The sequence below is a fragment of the Varroa jacobsoni genome, unplaced genomic scaffold (assembly GCF_002532875.2).
Source record: "Varroa jacobsoni isolate VJ856 unplaced genomic scaffold, vjacob_1.0 scaffold_268, whole genome shotgun sequence".
NCBI lineage: Eukaryota > Metazoa > Arthropoda > Arachnida > Mesostigmata > Varroidae > Varroa > Varroa jacobsoni.
Genome location: NW_019213170.1, coordinates 153,700 through 170,463, shown reverse-complemented (window position 1 = coordinate 170,463; position 16,764 = coordinate 153,700). Strand labels below are relative to the sequence as shown.

At 40.4% G+C, this 16,764-nt stretch overlaps 1 long non-coding RNA gene across 4 annotated transcripts in view; it reads right to left on the bottom strand.

The window, feature by feature from the left end:
- Positions 1 to 4,792: 4,792 nt before the first annotated feature.
- The window catches only part of LOC111258838 (uncharacterized), a 26,915-nt gene continuing 14,943 nt past the window's right edge, over positions 4,793 to 16,764 (bottom strand). Inside the window, exons 1-4 of one of the 4 annotated variants that reach the window (XR_015310305.1) lie at positions 15,128 to 15,303; positions 11,419 to 11,484; positions 10,893 to 11,003; positions 4,795 to 6,413 (exon numbers count right to left, since the gene is read on the bottom strand). This is a non-coding gene — a long non-coding RNA (uncharacterized LOC111258838). Of the gene's footprint in view, positions 6,414 to 10,892; positions 11,004 to 11,418; positions 11,485 to 13,016; positions 13,602 to 15,127; positions 15,304 to 16,764 lie in introns of those variants that run through there. The other 3 variants (XR_015310304.1, XR_002679220.2, XR_015310306.1) reach the window with 3 other exon arrangements.

Sequence of the window (16,764 nt, the reverse complement as noted above, 5' to 3'; positions counted from 1 at the left end):
CGGCCAAAGCGGAGCCCCCAGAGAGAAACGGGCGTTGTTGAAGGTCTTTCTTCGAATATATATCTTTACTTAGCGTTTAACGGTCGTCTTTTATTAACGAACGCCCGACGATTCCCTCGTCTTCATTGGAGTTATTTCGCCGCACTTAACGAAGACTAGTCGATTCGTTAGGTGGTTAAATTAGGTTAAATAATTTTCATTTGGACATTTTGCACGGTGCGCAAGATGAAGTTACCGCTGAATTAGTTAGTGATCCTGGAAACCTTGTGTGCGAGGAAAGTGCCTAAGTGTGCTCTATCGTAAGACTTCAAATAGCTATTTTGGCCATACAGCATATTATATGTATTTTTTCATAAAGCAAATATATAGGAAACATAGTATACGCAAATTTTATATACCGTTTGCGTGTAAATAGGGTATGTACGCAAGTTCATTTCAGTCAAGCATACAAGATTGTCTACAGGCTCTCAAACAGTTGCTGGCTTATCTTGCGATCACGTTAGAAAATTTAATTTTAGCATTAGACAAATTTATTCCAATGTGGCCTCTGAATAGATTGAATCCAACGTTCGTTTTTTGTGATTTCAAGATGCCATACATTTGATGAAAGGACGAATTCGGTCGCGGTCACAGCGTATATACGTCAGATGCGTAGAACAACATAACTTGGAGTTGCGTTTGACGCGTAGCGAAGTTAGATGGCGCAGAGAGGCGCGATCTTGTATCGTGTAGTTATCTATGCCTGCGAAGGGGGAAAGCATGTCCAATTGTTTTGCTGCATTTCGACGCATAGCAGTCAGCTCTTAATATATATATATATATATATATTTAGGGATCGTTGATATCTAGAAAGGAGTTGACACTGTCGATCTATTGATTTCGCAGCGGCACTTGCAGCGGATACATCGTACCAATCGATAAACGGTAAAAATACGCGAAAAACTTCAATGACAAAAATAATTTTTACCGGCATTCAAATAATACACGATGCGCGACCTGAGCTCTTTTGTAGATAGACATACGTAGTACGTCTACGATGACAATAAAGCGTTTAGGCGAAGCCTTTAGACCCAGTTAATCACATTTCAAGGATCACCTATTGACCCATATTAATGTAAAGAGTACGATAGACATTTTGCCGCGCCCCGTAGATACATCTTCATAAACAAGCAACCGACTTTCGAAAATATCAAACATTGATCCGAATAAATTGATTTAGCGGTATTAGTTCAGTGACTAATTCTGTTAACCACCTTGAAGATCATATTTTTTATATCGCTTCTTAAACGCTTTCTCCTATTTTATGCACGTCTGCAGATCTTGCGTGTTGTGTAAAAAAAAATGCCAAAGAACTCTAGAATTCAGCTTCTCCAGCGCGTCGAACAGAGCCAAGCTTAAATAAAAACAAATAGCTATAATGTTACGACAATTTGTTGAAGTAGGGCTTTCTCTTCGTTCTAAATCAGAATGAAAGCCAACTTGAGACTGGACAGTAACTTATATCATCCTTGTTATTGCCAGTACTATTGCTGAAGTGGCCGCGCTTTCAGCGAGACTTCTGCATAGAGGTACACCATCGTGGATAGTCTAGTCGGTCTTAAGAAGCGTCGCTATATGACTTATGGCAGATAAGCGATCCCTTTGGTTAACGCAATGTACACTGGTTCATTGATCCGAATTTGAAAGTCTTACAATTTTTTTATCTAGTTCGAAGGGCTGGATTATAAAGAACGGGTAAGTGAGACAAGTTTGTGTACTTTATTCCGACAATCGCTAAACCGAGCTAGCATTTCCAATGAGCAAGTGTCATGTTCAAAGGCCATCTAATCCAGCCCTATCCAGGATTATTCGGTCGATAGAAATACGCAAAACTAAAGAGAAAAACATTGTGCTTCTGTAAATAACATCCGAACAAATCGAGATGGTATATGACTTTCCGATGGCACACAATATGCATCCCTTGCGGAAAATGCTACGTCATCAGAGTGTCACATGAGCAAAGACAACAAAGGCGTCTGCCTGCTGTTCATAACGCCTCTGCAAAGATCCCGTTGCTGAACACATGACAGCGACACGCCTCAATGAATAAGCAAGATCAGGGAATAAAGATTTGTTTGCCTTTGGCCATTCGTGTCTAAGATACCATAACAAGCCATGGCAAACTCGTTCCTTAGTGTGCTGCCTAGTGTGTCCTTGCGTCCCTCCCTCTACGTTTCTAAAGGTGTTGCGGAGAAATGATTCCTCAGCAAGCTACAGCTTAGTCGCAGAGTTTTAAGGCTGGCGGTATTCACGTGTGCAGCCAAGGCTTTCCTTTACGTGACGCGTGTCATCGTTGAATCTACATACGTGTACCCCGTTCTCGTGAGAAGTTTCAATCTTAAATTGATGTTGGTGCCTTGTTATAGAGACAATGAAAGAGTAGGACTGCATTTTCAATTGCGCGCGTTTTTTCAACTCTGAAGTGACGGTAACAGAACTGTTGGACCGCTACAGAAAAGCGCCCATGATTGCTGGGCGCTGAGTGTTTCAGCTGTAAACGCGACCTATATTCCAGCACTGCCGTGTTCGAGTCTACTAGAGCTGTCGCTTCAACAATTCTGCGTCACTGGTGGTCTACCGGAGCGAAGAAAACTGAATCATTGGCAGATTCGAACACGAAGCGCCACATCACAATCGAGAACGTAAGAAAAAAAATTGCAAGCCTACTATGGGGCGTACCGTCTACCTGTTTTCGAATGGAAATCCTACCACGGCGAGTTTTTGTCTATTTTATGAGCGTTGTGTGAATGCGACCTATAGATACGCAGGCACGTTCGTAATGGATTGCTTAGTGAGTGCTCTGCCAAGTTATATAGCGTGTGATAAAGTAATAGCGGAAAGTACAACGTAGCGCTACACATATGGATCTATTAAGAATCTTAAATATCGCCATCAAATAAATGCTGTGCTAAAATTTAAAGTTTCGCCATAAAATAATAGTCGTAATGCAAGGAATTACTCATTTCATCTTTATAAAGCCAAAAAAACCGATCACGATGTAGAAGTGACACCTGTATGCCGAGTTAAGTAATTCGCTTAATTAGGAAAAGTCCATTTACCCCTGCGTTTATATTTTACATGAAACTATGTATGCCGACGAATCGTTGTCAGGAATATATTCGCGCGTCGTCTTCCATCGCAACGCCTATCCAGTCTTCCCATTTATTTGTACCTTGAGATCCGTAGAAGAGACAAAACGACAACAGCAGCAGGTGCGACAACAAAACTTGCCTGCCATGAACGCAGACCTACATATATACAGATATGCACGTACGCACAGGGGCATATTGACGAGGCAACAATTCTTATGCCCTATATAGATTATCGATAACTTGAACCTATGCAGGAACGTATGCAAAGCTGGCACCGCGCTAGGAATGCTGTACCAGTATAAGCAGAATAATGTTGGCCTCCGGGAACAAATATGCAGAACGGAGCTGGCTTTACGTTTATCCGATTAGTAGCTAGGAGCTGATAAACATGGTTTCAATCCTTTCTTCTTTACGCAGTCACCATGCATACAGTGAGCCAGCCCCAAGGGGCAGAAAATAAATTCGAAACAATGCTAAAAGGCAACTGTTGTACTTTGAGCAATTAACGTGAATTTGGAAGGAAACTATTGTAACGCACTGGTATGATGGCTCTCACAATTACTAGATTAAGTTCATTTTGCAAAGTTACTCAACGTTCATAGAAATACAACTTAATCTAAACCTAAAAAAGAATCTCGCCGAGTACACCTCGGCCCGTTTATTCGCATATAATTATACGGGGTCAAAAAGTACACCTATATATTGTATGGACGAACGACTATTTCAAAATTCCGTGTTCATTATTTGTGTGTCCTGATTATGTAATTACTTCGGAGCGGATGACAGTGCTGATATTTGCTTAACAATTTTTCTAACATTACAACCCATCATGATCGTTTCATGGATACTATTGGCTAAATGGATGAGCCATCGCTACCGATCTTTAAGTAGCACCATTCATTTAGTATTTCTTTTTCAAGCAATGGAATAAAATCATCGATCGTAAACCTATAGAAAAAGTTTGGCCAGATATAAGGCCCGTTCGAACAGCTCGTTGACAGTACAAGAAGTCGCACGGAAACACAATTCTATCTTTTACGATAGCAAACGGGGGCACGAGACGATGATGTTCAAGGTTAGGCTAACCATTGACACTCAGCTGACATTTAATAGAAAATAATGAATCTGTTCGCGAGTTTTTTTTTTTTTGCAAACATTTCTATCGGTTCATCGTTAACGAACAGGTGAACGTCTAACGCCTATTGTTATTTCTATTGTATATTTCACATAACGTAGGAACAATAATCATAGTTGTTAAACCCAAGAGTTTTGAGGACCACGAGAAGAACATCTTATGCCAGCACATTAATGTAATGTTTATGTCCAGTTATCTCGACAACTAGCCTAGACTAGGGAAATTGGTCTGCTTATTGTCTACGCTAGAGGCCGTCCTCTAGATGCTTCGGCATAATATCATATACTGCGCGTTCGTATTTAAAGCTTGTTTGTATCTAAGCGCAAACATATTTAGTCAAAAAAAAAAAATACAAGTTATACATTCATATAAATCCTCAATATTATTAGGAAAGAGTTTGCAAGCTTTGCCACAAAAGGACAAATGAACTTATATATGTGCGCATTCGTTTAGTTGAAAAACGCTATAACTGTACCTGCTCTCTCAACAAATTTCTATGAGCCTATATGGACGGCCCTAGGGAATGTATAGTTTTTTTTTTTTTTTTTTTTTTAGAAAAATACTATTTTTACGATCCCGCTGCCATAATCATGAACTTTGGTTGTATATGTGTGTATTCTTTACATTGGCATGTTATGTGTTCTTAGCTTTATATACGATTCACTGTGTAACATAAGACTAAACCATATTAAATGTAGCTTGTAATGTAAATGACTAACTAGCGAATTGACTTGACCACATCAGAAAAAGTAGGGTTATTATTTTTATTTACAATTAAGATTAATTTATTATATATATATAGTCAGATTTTGTCTGCTTGCGTTAGCTAAAGTACCCATAATAAGGAACCCTCTTTTCGATTCGTTAGATTAGACAACCCGGAAGAATTTTTTACAGCTCTTAAAGCCATTTGCTTAGGACGTCGTTGATTCTATAGTACTTCCGTTTGCCAAAATCTAGATTCTATTCCTTGAAATACGTAACTTGTAACTAGATTCTGTTTTTAGTCAGTCTTAGGACCACTATATTAGTCAGCATACTAAATTATTCGCAGGATTTTCAATTTCAAGTAGTCTGAATGCCGGAAATTTCTGAAGGTGGTGTTTAAGCATTCGCGTTGACTGAGTACGAGGGTATATAATACGCAATAGGCCACATATTTAACGTAAAAAACAAGCTGAATAAGACTCACTATTACCAGCTCGTATCTAACCAGCTACGTGTCAATATAGCCTATCTAACCCTGTAGTCGAGAGATCCTACGGCCAGTTACTGAAGTGAATAAAAAAGAAGATTTCATATAATATTACTCCTTCGGAGTCAATTATCGATGAACTTTTCTACAGTAAAAATATCTACAGTATATACGTAAAATAGCTAATTACTAATAGCTTTGTGTGTGTGTTGTTGGTTCACACCATGTATCCTGTACAGTATCTCTGCAATCATATGCTCTTCACCTGAGTCCTTTGAATAAAAATAGGATGGTCCTTACGTTCAACCCACTGCTTTATGCTGTTCTACGTGGGCATAACGAACGAGATTGGGCGTCTCTCCATTGAAAAAAAGTGTATTAGTGAAAACCTCTAGAGTCCAAGTTTAAGCTGGCGTCATTCTCTGAACCTGTGCTAATAATAATAATGTGTTCACAGAACATAACATATGTAATAACACATCATATGCGTAACGTAATAGAATGCATAGAGGACATAAGGATACCATGGATGGCCCTGCTATTTACTATTAAGCCTTAGGATAGAATTAGCGGCCTGCAGAATTCCTGCCGGTAAGGAATGGACAAATGCTTTCAGCCAAGGTACCCTGTCGGCTACAGTAGCACAGCATTGAATGATATCCACGCATTAGGCTATTGAAGATTAACCCACTACTGTAAAGTCTGTTATGTAGTAGCGTCTACCCTTATAGCCTAGTCTGATACAAACAAATTGTTTTGTTAATCGCATCCCATCCTTTCAGAAGTAAGAACTTCGTTTCTAAAAGTGTAACATCCATTGCTACATGAGGCTGAAATTACGTCGGTAGATGTAGTTGGTAAGAATGCAGCAGTCTGTCGAAAGGTGTAGCATATATAGCCACGGAGCGGCAAATAGAAGTGGCCCTAGGTTGGTCTGGACGTTGTCGAACACCTGAAAATAAACAGTTTTTATAGTTACATATGACTTTGTACATTGTGAATTCATACGAAATGTACAGGCTGCAACCAGACTTTTTAAGGTAATTTTTATCTATTACTCTCTATACAGATACTTCAGGCAGGCAAGATTTGGTTCTGTGAATTTTTATGGCTCAGTTTCAAATTTATGTACAGAAACTCATTACATGAATTCGAATTTATTTCAGCGATTATGAAAAGCTCTACTGTACTCGAGGTTTTCAATAAGGTCTATCGGGTTAGAATGTTTAGCAATGACACTTCGATATCTCTGTTGCACACACGCACACACAATGTAGCTAAAATAATGAATACTTGGTGTGATGATTGGGTGTTGGTCCCGGGGGTAATGATATACATACATCATTGTGTTAGACAGAAATCGATACAAGTTCCAATGAGCAGTATCGATCGAAGTAGGTAAGGCATGCATATATATAGACTGTAGCCTTAATTGCTATCAGATCTACTGTGAAGGAAGACGCCGTGGGTCAGAGGCTTTTACCGCATTCAAACTATAGCCAGCTTTTATGGCTTAACTACACTCTTCAGCCACTGTTATTAACTAATGCTAACTTCACGCAGGACGCCCATGCAACAACACCCTTGGCACCACAATATGCTGACAATCTCGGATCTTTGCTATTGCCTGTAGAGCAAACATCTAATGTCCTATCACCGAGACTAGATCTTCGTGGCAGAGCTCCTTACGTTCCTCTTCTAAACCTCAACACAGCGACCTGGCACTGCCACTCGTACTGAAGTCTTAACGCACGTGATCTACTGCCTGTTTTTTACGGCAATCTGGACAATAACTTCCAGATTTCCGGTATGATTTCCTATAATCGAGCGAGGATCGGCTTAGTGATGGTTGGTCTCTAGACGCTTTTAAATGTTCGGTCGGGCCTAAGCTTCCCCGCTGCCACAAAACTGTGAAAGATTAAGGCCTTGGCCAGAGAGCGACAATATATAGGCTAGCTGCTAGAGCTGTTATAACCCAACGGCGTCCGAACAAACAGCTGTTTGTGTTTATATGGCTGAAGATATGGAAACGTATATCCTTTACTGAGGTGCTATGTAAATGTGCTATCTTTAACATTGAATAAATGGAAATATAATACAGTTCTGTTAAATGAATACTTAACTTCGTACATTGGCAACAGAGGATTCGGCGCGAAAGAGTCCGTAAAAACGATTGTGTCATTGGGTCCTTTCGTGGCTTTCCGAGGACCCCACAAGGGACCCGCTTGTCAAGCCATTGTGCCATCAAGTCTAAGTTAATTTTAGTAGTGATTGACAATGGCAGGTAAAACACCTTTCAGGATATTAAGACAAATGAGACAGACATGTCACGCACTACATACATTTCCCGGTAAGGGGCACATCATACATTGCAATATGGTAACGATACTATCAAAAAACAACAAACGGTATTCCAACACAACGTGCAAGTGGCGGCATAAAGGATAGGGATAATGAAAAGGGCACCTTTAGCTTAACGGAGGCCAGTGACAAAAAGGGAAAAACGTCACAACGCTAGAAAATTGTAGTCATCACTTGTCTAATTTTGACAGATATAACTTAACGGAAAAAAAGCCCAGTTGCAATCATTCATATCTTCTAATCTAAACAATTATCAGGCAATACAATATAGTGGTCTGCAATTGCCGTAGTGTGTTCGGACAATATTCCACCTGACTCAATATACCCCGACGTTGTTATACATGCAAGGTAAAAAGTATGTTCGTTATGCAAATGAGAAATACGCATATTATCAGCGGTATATCGAATACTGCATAAGCCTAAGACAACTGTTTTGTGACGCACTCTTTAGGAGGTGAATTTTGCCCGCTTAATGCATTTCTCCTTGGTCGTAGCCTTCTCTTTTCTGTTTTTCCTATTCGAACTGGACAAAGAATAATTTTTCTGTATCTTCGCCTTTTTTGCTCATCCGCGTTTACTTAGCAGCTCGTTCCTGCTGTTTTATCGTTACTGCGAAACCAGAGCGAAACAGAAATCTACGTACTATGCCCAGTTAGCAGAGGAATTTCTAAGTAACAACGAACTAGCTGCAGTCAAAGGGACGGAGCGGTCCGTTCGCCTTTGGCGTTCTACCTTTAAAAATAAGGCAGTTTCGTAAAAAATCGAAAGGGGCTATCGTATTCCGGAACAATGGACTGCTTTCAGGCCGCCATCTTGGAGGGAAATTGGCTGTTCTATCTGAGCAGGAAACCGACCGTTGCTTACGTGTTGTTATTAGTCATAATATTAGTTTACACATGTACACCGTCAAAGGTGTGCATGGTCGCTAGTTAGCCGTAGCTTCGAAGTAGGGTTTGTTAAAACGAGTTTATTACGCATGATTTATTAATGGCCGGCTGGTTATTCATGTTTAAGTTTAGGACTCGGCATAAGCTCTATTGTCACTAGCACCGTTTGCCTGAAGACAACCCAAGTTAGTTTCAAATATTATTTTTCTAAATAAATAACATATACGTAATGGTTGTTATTCTTGGCAAACTTAAATTATAAACGGTCACAGATCTGATGAGAGTTTCGAGGGTGACCTAAAAGTGAAGTCTGATTTTATTCAATGGATAACACTACCGATCGTGCTAATTAACTCGCTCCCAACTGTTCGAAAAGGTCATATATCTGCTATTCTCTATTTATGGCCTAATGCATAGGAGTTAAAGCGTAGTGTGCACTGTTGGATTTGGTAACTTAACTTCTTCACTTTCAGAGTTACTTGCTCGACGACCACAACGAACTGCCGTGGGTTAGAGTGCGTTGGCATTACGTTGATAAATAGTAGCTTTGACTAGGCCATCCTTTCTAGCTGGTACAGCTTTATTACTATGATGCAAATTAGTGCTTGACGCAATCCGCAAGCCCTGCACTAACGCCATGGACCAGAGCAACGGCTACGGGTTAACTGCCTTCACTTCAGCGCTCAGCTCGTGACCCTTTTGGCGCTGGCAGACGTTGAGCGCATCTACTTTAGGGCGAAAGGCACATTCAGCCGATGAAAAACAGTACGGGCGGCCCGTGGATGTGTGCGGGAGAAATAGAAAAGATAAGCACAAAAACAACGTAGCTCAGAGATAATGAAATAGTCCCTTCTGAAATGTGTCAGGCTCGAAATTCATTCCTTCGTTCGCATTAGTTAAACGCTGCTCGAAAGCATATGGGCGCTGCTTGCTTATAAATCATGTTAACAGTAGGAGCCGTCTGGCTCCATTAGTTAATCAAAGACAGAGCTGATAATGTTCACGGTGCTAATGCTGCTGGCCATGAAAAAATTATACTTTGATTCATTAAAATTCTTTTCCAACAAAGAGGGTTCCATGCATGGAACATGTTCAGTTTGTCCCATTTGAATTGACTCGTAGAATCGAAATATCGGGTCTTTGGGAGCTTGGATCAGAATAGTGGATCCTACATGTATCGTATGCGCCTGTAGACGAACCGTACACATCGTCTAAATATTTATAGTGCTATTGAGGTGACGTTGAACAGCAGTGCCAAAGGTCGTCGCAAAAGAAGGAAGATAGCATCCGCGCGCTAGCATTAAAGGGTTTACGCATCAGGCATCGCTCATTCAAGAGAGATCTAAGGCTTAAAAGGTACGTGTTATTTCCTGCTTGTCTGCAGTACTATGAAGTGGTGTTTATGGAAAATAAAGTCAGCTTACGGAGCTGTCGCATAGAGGGTAGCTGATGATAAAACGCAACTATGCATCGTTAGCTGTGAATTGCGAAAACAATCTTTTCAAAGTAAGAGCACGCCGTCCTCTAGTGTTGTTGTTATGATGACGCTTCAACTAACGTCGCGACGGCTGGTGCCTGCTGGCGACGTAGGCGGCCATGAGCACGGCGACGAAATGACAAACAGAGGAAATTAAAAGCTGTGCTAATATGTGTGGCGTGGTCTGTGAAGCGAGACCCGTAAATGAATGCGTAAATTGCTCGTGGGACCAAACCATGTCCTCGAAAAAAAACATTGGTTTTCTTGTGCCGAGCTGATAAACACACTGCAGACGTAAAATTTTCAACTAATACTCGTGCCAGGATATGATAGAAGCGAACGATAAAAGGAAGTAAATATTCAGAATGGCACCCTCCGACTCACAAACCTGAGTCGTAGTTCGATCTGAAATTGATCTGAAACTTATTTCAAAAGATGTGAGTTCGTTGCGCAGATGACTTTTTAATTTAGACGACCATTACCACAGTCCCCGCATTCAATACAACCGAAGGTTATCTTCACCGTCAGCAATTTTCCATTGGCGATAATCCCATTACGAACTAATTTGTGCTAGAAACTCTTAAATAAAACACACATAATTCTTATATATATAATTACTAATGATTTTAACATGTTCGGCGGTTGTATCGTTACAAAGTAAACTAGAGCTCTTTCATTGCTAGCGTGGAAGAACTGAGGAGCTTACTAATTTCGTTGGTGGATGTGAGCCTGAATAAGCCTCCGAATCCTTTTCAGAACGCTACGTTTCATCAGTCTCTACGCACATCTTATGGCAGGTGTCTAGGCATTGCAGCTGCTGTCAAAAGCAAAAAAAAAGCACGTAGCTTTAGCTGATGGCATGATATTCTACAGTAGCTTTACGATGAGTAAGAGAATTTACACTGCCACAAGCGGGTTTGTTTTTGCCATCAAAACGTATGTGTTTATCTAAGAGGCTCGGCGGTGTTAGTTCTAAATGTTTGATGATTTAACAAATAATTTGTTTTTTCAGGTTTGCGGAAGATAAGTTTATGCATAATGACTTGGTGTGATTTAAGATGGAACAGAAACAAGAAGAATGACAATATAATTTAATCTACAATAGCAAGCAATAACGATAGTGAAATCCCTCACGCAGTCTACCGAAGCAAGGAAGCAATAGAGACAAGGCATAAAAATACGCCTTGCGGAGACGCTAAATGGACATAGAACAGTTTTTATTTCTTATTTACTCAAGCGATTCTTCACACTGAAGCAGCTTCGATGGCTTTGTCTCCAGATGAAGGCGGGCTTCAATCCTGCAAATTCGACCAAATGCCATTACAACAATTACTATCAGAATACCTTCGATCTAATAGAACATTTTAACAGAATGACAAATTTCGTGTTTAAGATTTTCCAGTTTTCGTGATTCTAATTGAGAAAATAAGCCTCGAAATTTTAGGGCTATAAGGTAAATGAAATTCGTTCGAACGTCCAACCAAAATCACACCATTATAGGAGTTTACAAGATGGGCAGGGCAGCGATACGCAGGCAACGTCTCGTGACGTGTTGGACAATGCAGGGAGATACTTAATTTTTTTTCTTTCTAATTAAAAAAAATAAAGTACTGGGCTAAGGTATAAATAATAAAAGTCCACGCACCGATGCTGTATATTAGGGTTCGGGGTGATACTGCCGTGTTTACATTAAGCGTTACAGCCAATGCTTGCTTCGAAGCTCTCTCTTTTCTTTATGAATCGTACTGTAGACATATAGGTGGAGCTTTGTGAGCCTAGGCCTTTTGTGTGGTAGATTACAAACATACGTACCAAGTAGCAGAATATGTAGTAATATTATCAACTTTTTTTGCTGATTTATACATACCAGTATTCGAGACCATTGATACTACAGCTGTCGTTGTCTACAGACTCATTTTGAGTCTGCAAAAACACACACTATACGCTAGTTAAAACAGCATTATAACTACAGTTATCAGTGTTATTATAGTGCTGTTTTTATTACTAGAACGACATCTGACAGAGAAGTGCATATTTATACAACACGTACGATTCCCGCTAATTTGAATAAATTCCCTGAACTATTAGATCAATATCTTCTCAAGCCGGCACGTACTTTTCAACTGCAATTAATGTTCGGAAAAATAGAATTAACGCTATCAGAAGCCGTAGGAGACAACTATCGTTTAACAAAAATAAGCCTAATCGTAGTTGTCCTAGAACAATTTATAGAAGAGCTACCATTACGCAATAGGAAAAGCAATCAGGCTTAACAATATCATTTTTTAGTTACGCATTGTCATACGGCGTTGAATAAGCCAAAAGTTAGTTTTTCCAACAATGAACTACAGAAGAGTTTTGGCAATAAAAACATATCGGGCAAAAAAGAAAATGAAATTGATCGCTAAAATCTGTGGTCAAGCCTTTTTCAGCAACGACATATAGTGCGTTAACGCTATCTTGCACTAATTTCCGTAAACACGACAAGCATCGGTTGTAGGCCTTGACAATGAAACTAGACAGTTTCAATATATAAAATAGCCTGCCATAATCTGTTAAAATGATTTGTTATAATATATATATACTCATGTACCAACCGGTAGAGTTATGTAAGTAAAGATATATTCCTTCGAATCTGTGCCAGTCAGCGGTCAATTGCGAAATTAAAAAAAATCAACGAGATAATCACACCATGGATTCGGATGACGTTTTTTTATGCATGTACTGACATGTGACATGTTCAATGTGCTCGCAAACATGCATCATATGAACGGTCATGTTTCTAAACAACTAGCAATTATACAAGTAGCTCTTTCTAATAAGAGCTAACCTTGATTCCGCTGCATCTTGTATCCCTCCGACAATCTCCTACGTAACCGTAGCAACCTCCCAACCTGTACACGTGTGGACTGGAAAAGAAGCCACACAAACAAGAAGGCCTTATCATACGGTCCTTTGACGTGCCTGGAATCTCATTACTCCCAAGTGTCGTCTGCACAGTAGTTCGAGTAGGACTGACCATGGCAAGGTTCTTGCATCCTGCTGAGTCGATTTGCACCATTATACCGTTATTCGCATTATTAGCTTCTTCATGCACATTGAAAATCTCATTTATCCACCGACTCGGAGCAACAGTAGACAAGAAACTAGTCGTCGTTCGATGACGAGTTCCTCTATTTATCCCCATGCCAACGAAAGGCAACGAGCGCAGTGATATATTCTCGATCAGCCGTTCACAAGGCCGAACCTCATGTCGGAACACAAAGAGCGATGGATGTCCCATGAGTGTAGGAGGAAAAGCGCCTTCGTGAGCCGGTTGTTGGGCAGGGCCGGGGATAGGGCTGGAACAGTGACAAGGTCACGAATGTAAGTGGCGCTCTCATTCCCCGTCCAGCTGTGAAGTCGGGAATGGTTGCTTGAGCCAAGCGGTGAGACACAAAACGAAAATGACGGTGAGAGTGATAGAATCAGACTGGTCCTATGTACCTTAGTTACTTGTAATAACTGCACCACTCAATTATCTTTCCATTAATGACGACTATTGCTCTGACACATCCAGGCTTGATACCCTCCTGCTGAGAGCCGCTCAGAGCAGAACCGGTGAACGTGAAACAGAAAATATCAGTGCCTATAACGCGCTACAGTTAACGAGAGACAGAGAGGGACTGTAGTGAGGCTAAAATAAAAAGAAACACAAAGCCACGTAGTAGGCCGGGGCAATAATCACCTTAAACTTGTGTGAAACGTTTCATCGACCTGTTCCAACCATCAGTTCAGAGAGAGTATTCGACAGGATCAGAGTTGACTGAGTTATTTGTATGGTACGCGTAATATCATGTGGAATTCTAAGCATTCTGTAGTATATTCCGTCGCTTCGAACATATGTAGCTCGATACAAATGACAACCTACAAAGGAACTCATGTGGAAAACAAGGGTTTAGTATGCTAAACTGGTGAAGCCGTTCGTAAGGAATTAGGTTTACCGCCATTTAATCTACAAACTGCTAAAGACACTAGCTATTTTAATAACAGTAAACCTAACAAACTATTTATATAATGGCTGCTAAAAGAAAACTCGATTGGTCCATCTCGGAAAGTTTAACATGTGCTGTATTGTATACGGGTACATAATCAATGCCTGATATATATATATATATATATATATATATATATATATATATATATATATGCTTTTTATGATTAAAAAAACGAGTCGGATGATTGTTTTCTTCCAATTCGCGTCAACCTTCGAACGTTACTCGATGTCGTACAAGCCGCCTTGGCTATGACGAACCTGTCGAAAAATTAGAAGAGAGCATAAGACAGCTCTTTATGGGCCGGTTATAACTTCTTCGGATCCTCAAATCCTTGGAGCATTTCTTATCTTTCGGCATCGTGAAGAGGATTGCAGCAGCATTCTGGGCATAGAGATAACACATCTCCAGCGGTGATTCTACGAAGGCAAACCCCAGCACTAGAAAGTGGAAGCAAAGCGCCACCTTTGGGCGCGTTCTCTTTCGCCAATGATATAAGGCCACCGCGAGTGACCTAAACGTCACCAGCGACTCACATAACAGAGCAGAGAAAGAGAGCAGGGGCCATCGTGACTCGACACACGAGAGGACACGCCCCATACTGTAATTTTTTATTGGCCTATTCTGTACAAACGGAGCGATTCATCCCGATCTAAACCGAGGCCGTAAAGGAAATGCTCATCGTGGTGGCGCTGTCCTCATTTGCTTTTTGGGTTTGCCCCACGAAGGGATAGGCAAGCAAGCAACCAAGGATCTTGCATCTTGCACATAGACACGTATTCGCGAATTCGCAGGAAGGCACTCAATGAACTCCAATAATCTCCATAGTCTGAGCCCCACAAAAGACTCTACTCCGCGTTTTGTCATCAAGCGTAACCTAAAGTAAAACCGACAACATGAATCTCACCAGTTCTTGATGGATGCGGACGAAAATTGCCTATGATTGGAGGAACGGCAGCTGGGTAGATGGGCACAGACACGTGGGAAAGACAGGGGTAAAATGTGAGGACTCCGAAAAGAACCGTGGTGAAGAGGTTATAGAATGGTCGTACATATCCGAGGCAAGAAAGGGGAATACTAAAACAGAAGATGGAGAAAGGGAATTGGCAGAGAGCAGAACTGAAAGAAAGATAGACAAAGGAGAGGATCTTGCTATTACATGATAATTATACCACGTAGATGCTCCGCGGATGTAAACAAAGGTATGGCTAGAAGAGTGTATGTAGCAGCGAAAGAAGATAGAAAACAAAAATTGCAGGAAACGGTGGCAACACCGTCGCCATTGTCTCACTACTAAAACAGCTACAATTGCGACGACTAATATTGTCGCTAGTAATAGAACTATGGCTGTTTATGTAGTTAGAAAGATACGATGTACGAAAATGGTGTCACAATGATGGCAGGGTGTCGTTGTGCGGATACGATTGTTTGGATAATCATATGGAAAGCATGATAACTGTACAGCATAAACAATAGCAGAAGAACAGGAGGCATAGAAATTTGCGGATGTAGTTTGGTCTCTTATTTATTTAACGTAAGTTCGTCAGTAAAAGTAAACAAAGTAAAAAAAAAAAAAAAAGGATTTCTTAGATGTATTCACACATTCATGCTTAGTACGCGTGTTAAATGTCTTTTGGAGCGCGGCTTCCCAAACCAGATGCACCATTTGGTTATTATGTATATATAAGCAGGCAACAGACGATGGGCGAGCTATAAAGCCATCAAGGTTTGCAACATCAATATCCCTTATAACCATTTTCCCGTTGGTTGATCCTGCGGATTTTTCTATAATCTTTGTTACTTTGTGTTTGAGCTTTCAAATGTAAAATTTCCTTAATGCAAACGTTCAGCTAAAACGGACCTTTTTGATACTATCATTAAGGGACAATTTACTAAATTACGCATTGGATAAGCTATACTTTGTGAAGAAATGCTACGCGTTGTCACGGTATCATATACAATTCGTATAATTCCGTAGAAAACAAATAGAGGAACAAACTCGTCTAGGGACGTTCCTAATGGATAGCGATAGTAATTTCATAATCCTCACGAGATTTAAGGAGGCATGCTTTAGGAGCTATTATATTAAAAGGGGGGCATTTGAAGTCGCGTACAATAAGGAAACTTTAGTTTGCATTTCAAACGACAGAAGCCTCCATAGCCATTCTCAAGTGTAGGTTCTGAAAATATCTAGAACCTTTTAACGACCCTTTTGTATCAAAGGAGAAGCAACAAAGCAATAGAAGGTGCCGCCAATGGTACGAGCGAAACAGCTATAAACTCGGGATTTTTTGAGCAGCGTCATTTGCGCGTTGCTCTTCCCTCTTGCTCATCCCTAGCCTCATGACCTGCTACATGAACCTGCCGCGACAAAAATCAAGATTAAGGTAGCGCTTAGGCTGTCAGGAAAGATCAAATGACACAATTTTAAAACGCTGGAAATTGGTCTCAATGTTGCCTGACTTTACTTTATCTTGAAACAAGTCAAATAGGTGGTAGGGCTGTAATACCCTACTTTCAGACTGTCTGTGGCACCTGTTATTA